We start from the raw sequence: 7,500 nt of genomic DNA, 5'->3' as shown, positions 1-7,500 counted from the left end.
CAATAAGGAGCACACTTCACCAGACCTCTAAATTCGGTGCAATAGTTTTTTGCAGCGACATTATCTGACTTAGCAGTTTCGCAATACCTAACAACATTGTAAAGAACCCGAACGTTTCGCAAAACATTCGAACTAACTTTTATCGGTTTTAAATTCAGCCGGTTTGCCTCTTTTATCAATGTTGTCGCTATCAAACTTCCTCTTAAGCTGCTCTTAAAGAGATTTAGCTTCTCCATAAATATCTGTTTCCCTCACTAATTGGTTTATATTGAGCTATTCAATTAAGAGTTTGTTCATTTAACAGATTCATTAGGTATGAGTACTATTTAGTGTTCCTATATTACAGGAACATTAACCGCTTACCATCCATTAGACAACGAGTGCCTTCACTTCTGTTTTACTCTATATTATTGAGCATAAATGTAATTTATATCTAAAGCACAAATATTCAAGTTAAGCTATCCACTACTGCGATAGCTTAATTTCTATCTGCTATTTATAGCAGCCAAGCATTCTCCGAATTAGGGTATAGTTCCTCCGATAAACAATGCACATTGGCCTGTTTGTGGTTGTGTAGGGTGGGAAGATCATGAATTCTTAAAGTTACATTGAATTATATCCCCTTGCGTCAATTATTTTAATGACGTGTAAAATTTTTACAGCTAAGAGATTATCTCCAAAAATACGAAAGTGGTTTCAATTTATCTAAGTAAAGGGTATGGCTTGATTAAATCTGCAAACTGTGCTTGTTTTTTTTTGGGGGTTTTTTTTTGGGGGGGGGTTCGCTTTTTTTATAGAATCAGTTTAAAAAATTGAACATCAACAGTGAAATGTAAATTTCTTCTCTGACGCTTCTTTTTAACGGAAGCATATTAAATGAAGTCAAGATTCTCCACTTTCACTTCAGACAGTGATAAGTCTTTAATAAGATTACACAAACATTCCTGAGTAAATAGACCTAACTGCCATATTTTCTCAAGATCTGTAGTATGCCAAACACTTCCATAAATTGCACCTTCATCACTCTCTATTTCAGTATTTTGGGTGGCTAGAACAACATTCGGGGCAAAAGCGTATGGACTTTGTTTCATCCTTTTGCACTAGTCTGCGTACTGAATTGATGATTTTTAAGAATATCGTTTTGTTGTAATATACCCAACATTTCGGACAATTACTTTCCTCGGAAAATATTTTGTTTGCCTACAAATGATAATGGAACAAATCCAAATATATCCAGACAGGATGAATAAAACTAGAGATTTAATCGCTAGAGGGCATTTAACTCTGAATTTTTTAAACAATAGCTTCTTTTCTTTTTTATTATTATTATCTTTTTTTTAGTATATTTCAATGGCCTAGTCATGTTTCAGACAATATGCTTTACCCAATTAACTATGGTAGAAATGTAGTCATCTGCTGATGAGATAAACAGTTAGTCGTAGAAACGCATCACAAAACTGACATTAAACTTCTTTATTGCTTGCAGTAGAAGCATGTCATGTAACTGACATACTCGCTCACTCATTGTGTAAATCTGCTGGCATTTTTATTCAACTGTGGTGTACTGCATAAATGACGTCAATACAAAGAATGACTGATCGGTCAAAACCGTCCGTATGAAGATGTTTGCTGTAAAAAAAGAAAAAAATTCTAAATTCGAGAATTCCATTCTACGAAAGAGGTCGTTCTCTCCAAAACAGAATTTACTAATTATAAATGGTGAAGCTGTATTTATTACTCATGAACTCTAGAAATATTTCCTATAGAAATGCTGTTGATGTATAAATCCTCATGGTCTAAGGCTTTTTTTTTTTTTTATGCTAACGTTGACCTAGATATGTTTAAAGTAATATCGTCAGCTATATCGACCTTCCCAGTGTGATAAATCTGGAAACATCAGGGATGCTAGCGTCCTGATATTAATAAGATATAAAAAAAAAAATTTTCTTCCATACTTTTCATATATCTCATTCATTGTTTATATATTTGTATTTATATATATGTTTTCAATATTAATGTAGTTCTTTCCCTTCCAATCCCTTTGTTTCTTCCTGTTAATTTTCTTTCTCTCTATAAATGGTAAAGCTGTATTTATTATTCATGAACTCTAGAAATATTTCCTACAGAAATGCTGTTAATGCATACATTTGTCTTGCATCTTACTGTTACTATTGAATTTGGGTTAAAACAAGATTATCAATTTTTGTTAGTAGGTTAGTGTATATGCATGCATATTATACATGCGTGTGCACGCACTTACACGCGCTCGCACACACTGTGGGCCGGTGTCATCCAAGCACCTTTTCTGGCTATGTATATGTAGTACTGTGAACACCAGAAAATACAGTGCTTCATCGTAATTTGTTTTTCATCTTGGTTAGGAATCAGTGTACGAAACACTATTCTTACTTTCTCTCTCTCCCTCTCATCTCTCTCTCCGTACATACATACATACATACATACATACATACATACATACATACAACACACATACATACATACATACATACATACATACATACATATGTACATACATACATACATACACATACATACATACATACATACATACATACATACATACATACATACATACATACGTACATACGTACATACATACATACATACATACATACACACAAACACACATACATACATACATACATAACATACATACATACATACGTACATACGTACGTACATACGTACATACATACATACATACATACTACATACATACATACACATACATACATACACACAAACACACATACATACATACATACATACGTACATACGTACGTACATACATACATACATAATACATACATACATACATAATACATACATACATACATACATACGTACGTACGTACGTACATACTACATACATACATATACATACGTACATACGTACGTACATACGTACATACGTACGTACATACATACATACATACATACATACATACATACATACATACATACATACATACATACAAACACACATACATACATACATACATACATACGTACATACGTACGTACATACGTACATACATACATACATACATACATACATACATACATACATACATACATACATACATACATACGTACGTACGTACATACATACATACATACATACATACATACATACATACATACATACATACATACATACATACATACATACATACATACATACACAAGAGCGTTGTAATTCGCTCGAGGCAATGTAGTAAAGAAATAGAAAACGGAAATAAAAAATAAAGAAAAATAAAGAAAGCTTCTAACAACGCAGAAAGTTTTGCAAAACCCTTTGTTTCATGCGCAAAGACCTACCTTCAGAAGGAAGCAGTCCAAAATATGTCTAGTTACATCAATTTCGTTATTTTATCTTAAATTGCTCGGTGTTTGGGTTAGCAGCAGCAGTTGGACGTTGTGACGTATTTTTACGTGGTGGTTGTGGTTGTGATAGGGTGGGGTGAGGTGGTACGGTAGTGGTGGTGGTGGTGGCGGTGGCATCTGTTATATGATGTTGGTTGTGGTCGCCGTGATGTGTTCATAGGAGCCACCGGCCCATCTCCGATCGACTGTTAATTTTTCGGGTTGAGGCGGTGAATCAGTATAGCTTCGTTGATGCGAAGTTTTCCTGTGTTCTTCTCCGTACGTCACAATACGTCACAACGACCAACTGCTGCTACTAACCCAAACGCCGAGCAGTTTAAAATAAAGCAATGAAATCGGTGTAATTAAACGTTTCTTGGGCTGCTTCCTTCTGAAGGTAGGTCTTTGTGCCTGAAATATAAAGGTCTTTGTAAAAAGTGTCTGCATTGTTAGAAGTTTTCTTTATTTTCCTTTTCTTTTTATACATACATACATACATACATACATACATACATACATACATACATACATACATACATACATACATACATACTTATGTCTACGTATATGTGATCACCGTGACCGACCAGGCCATCAGATGTTGTTACACATCGCTGGTCACAATGCGCTTCGCATTGTTTTAGCCTTCAAATGACGCCACCCCGCTGGCTAAGCGAGCAGGCCAACAGAAGAAAGAGTGAGAGAAAGTTGTGGCGAAAGAGTACAGCAGGGATCGCCACCACCCCCTGCCGGAGCCTCGTGGAACTTTTAGATGTTTTCGCTCAATAAACACTCACAACGCCCGGTCTGGGAATCGAAACCGCGATCCTACGACCGCGAGTCCGCTGCCCTAACCACTAGGCCATTGCGCCTCCACACGTATATGTACAACCACATTTGTCAGGGCATCTGATCTGTCTAAGTCACCATACTCAATATACTTCTGTGATTTTGGCAGAATGATAAGTATTGAGGTCAAGTCATGCAGGAATAGGTTCAATCCTTACTTCTGGACGTTTATTTCTTCTCTTATTACTGCTAAATATTTATGATTTAAGATTACCTTAAAACTGAAAAACATTCTTATCAGTAAAATGTATTATTTGTGATTACAATTTCTGTAGGAGATAATTATCAAGGTATCTTCTTAAGTATTTATCATAAGAGTAAACGTGTCACTGCATTTGTTTTTTAATTATAAGTAAGAGTAAGGGCAGTAGAATGGCTAAGTCGTTAGAGCATCCGACAAAATACATTGCAATATCTCTTCCAGCCCTTTACGTTCTGAGTTCAAATATCGCCTCAGTCGACCTCTTGCTTTTCCTCTTTCTGGAGTGGATAAAATAAACTAATGGTCTTTTATTGGTTTTGATGTTATTGACTTTTCCTTCTCCTCAAAATTGCAGATTTAGTGTCTAAATTAAACGAATATAAATAAATTTTGTTTTAAAATTCTCATCGTTCTTTCGAATGTGAAACAAATTGAACACAAAGTTATTGCATCTTTCCTTTTATGGGAATCAAATTATAAAGTCTACAAGACTTGGAGTGTTTCAAGTAATATTTTACCAGCTTTGTCGTCTATTACCTCTATTACCTCCTCTATTACCTCGCTTTTGTGTTCCTTTAGCGGACTCTATTCTGTTGCAGCCATTGAGACCTGAGGAGATCTCGATATATTGACGTATTATTTCATACTACAGTAACCAATACGTGAACCTTAGTTTCGTCCTCCTCTCCTTGCCACCAGTGTAGGAGATTCTTTCTCTTTTGATCATGACATAAAGAGCAACGTCACTGATATTTCAACTTAAATTTACTTCACTAAGAATTACAGCCAGTAAAGCTATAACAGAAACATTTCCAAAAGATAATTTAAAGTTTTGGTAAGGAGGAGGGAGCTGCAACCTTGAAGCTCACAGGTCCTCGGAGACTGGTGGTACCGAGGTGGTTAGTGTATTTGAAAACTACAAATTGATGATTGCAGGAAAACATGGGCAAGGAGAAAATTTCAGGAGTATGACGTTACGAAAAGGAAGGATTGGGTAGATTTGGCGGTTTGTGCACAACTGGGGGATGAGATTACGAGAGAAGGGTAAGTTGGGTGTTTTCGGGTGGAAATGGAATGAGATCAGCTAGAATCGAAGAGCAGAAACCATTGCAGTGGCAGTAGAAAAGGCTGAGTGACGGGTAGCACATTTGTGGTTCAGAGGTTAATTTATTGTTATGTGTGTTGACCAGCGACTTCATAACAATTAATTGTGTGACCTGTTAGGGAAATGCAGTCTAGGATGTTTTGTATGTAACAGTAGCACCGTCCCACATGAGGCAGTAACATATGAGCTTCGTAGAAAGCTAACAGATATTAGGAGCTGATTCTAATCTTTCGAACACAGATTTCTTCTATGACGTGGATGTAAGATTACCGGGTGAAAAGGATAGTGTGTAATTCGAACCCATATATACATTAGCAATGGCCTGGTCCAGCATTTGTAGTGACTTTGAAGGCCTAACTGGTGTGTTGTTCATAAGTATAAGTATTAAAGTACAAGCGTTTCCTTGATATTTGTAATACTTGTGTTTTATGCTGCTGGAAGAGATAAGATCGATATCATACCATTGGGGATGTTTTCGAGGCCTCCGTTCAAGGATGTACTGCAGGTTTGATGTGAGGTATGAGATTGTATGTGGATGATGTTTATGTACAGAATATTAGTGGCGAGAAAAGGACAATGTCTATATAGGAATGGGTGTTGTTAAACGTAACACTCAGGTGGTCGTTGATGTACAGGAAGAAGAGTGAAGGGGTGGGGGAGTCCGAATCTTGGAACACTCTAGAGTAAATAGAGTGAGACTGAGAGGGATCCGTCAGCACATACTACGATGGTGTGATCTAACAAGAAGTTTGCATTTCAAAAGGTGAACGATAGATGAAACTTTAGGAAGACACTTTAGCTGGGATATTTGCATACCAGATAATGACCAATGCCATTTCCCAAGGGCAACGGCCCACTGGGGAGTTCTTGAATATACAAGGTCAGACATAACAGAGAAAAGTACCGTAAGGAAATGTATGTTGATCGATGTAGCTTGCCCACATCAATGGTAACGAAACGCAGAAAATCGTAAAATATATAGACTTAAGAATATATATCAAGAAAACGTGGAATATCAAAGCAAGAGTGGTACCAACTGTGATGATAATAATAATAATAATAATAATATAATAATAATAATAATAATAATAATAATAATAATAATAATAATAATAATAATAATAATATAATAATAATCCTTTCTACTATAGGCACAAGGTCTGCAATTTGGGGGAGGGGCTAGTCGATTTCACTGATCCCAGTGCGTGACTCTATTTACTTAAGTTCCATGTCCTTATTGGGAAACGACAGTACGACAAATTACGGCCTTGCGGGATTTTGTCACAAAACTTCAATGCTGCTTGCTACATGAGAAAAATGTAGTTGGGTGTTATTTTTACAAGCAGAGATTGAGACTACACTGTCATTCTCTTCGGCACTTGCTAGAAGTCTTCTCTAATGTTGTTAAAAGTATTTTTTGTTGCATATGCTTGAAAGAAAATGACAAGTGTATGTAATTCGAACCCACATATACACTTGTGAAACAGAATACCGGAAACTGTGGTTAAGGTACAAGTATCAGTAACGTGAGTCCCGGAGCTTTGGCGGCCACCGAGACAATAGTTACATCAAATGACGAGCTAGAACTACAGAAATACAATACCAGTGAATCAATGCATTTATTGTCGGTCAAGGGACTTGCTAATGCAGATACCAGAGAGGTTTCAATGTCAGTCAATGTCAAACGTGTTGCAACAGAACTGCTTGAACTATTTCTCACACAAAACTACCTTCTATGCAAGTCTAAAACTGATCAGTAATCAACTCTTGAGTAGACTAGTCTACTTTTAAAAACAGAACAGAGAATAATCTAATAAACTTTTACCCATTCATTTATTGTTTACGGAAACTGGAATATAACGACAACCTAACAGGTAAGAAATAGACAAGATCACGCGACGAATTTAGAAGCACTTTCAGAGACTTAGCTTATCACATCGGTTTACTAGTCTTCATT

Source organism: Octopus sinensis, unplaced genomic scaffold (genome assembly GCF_006345805.1).
Source record: "Octopus sinensis unplaced genomic scaffold, ASM634580v1 Contig17230, whole genome shotgun sequence".
Taxonomy (NCBI): Eukaryota; Metazoa; Mollusca; class Cephalopoda; order Octopoda; family Octopodidae; genus Octopus; species Octopus sinensis.
Note: the sequence above shows the minus strand (reverse complement) of the source record.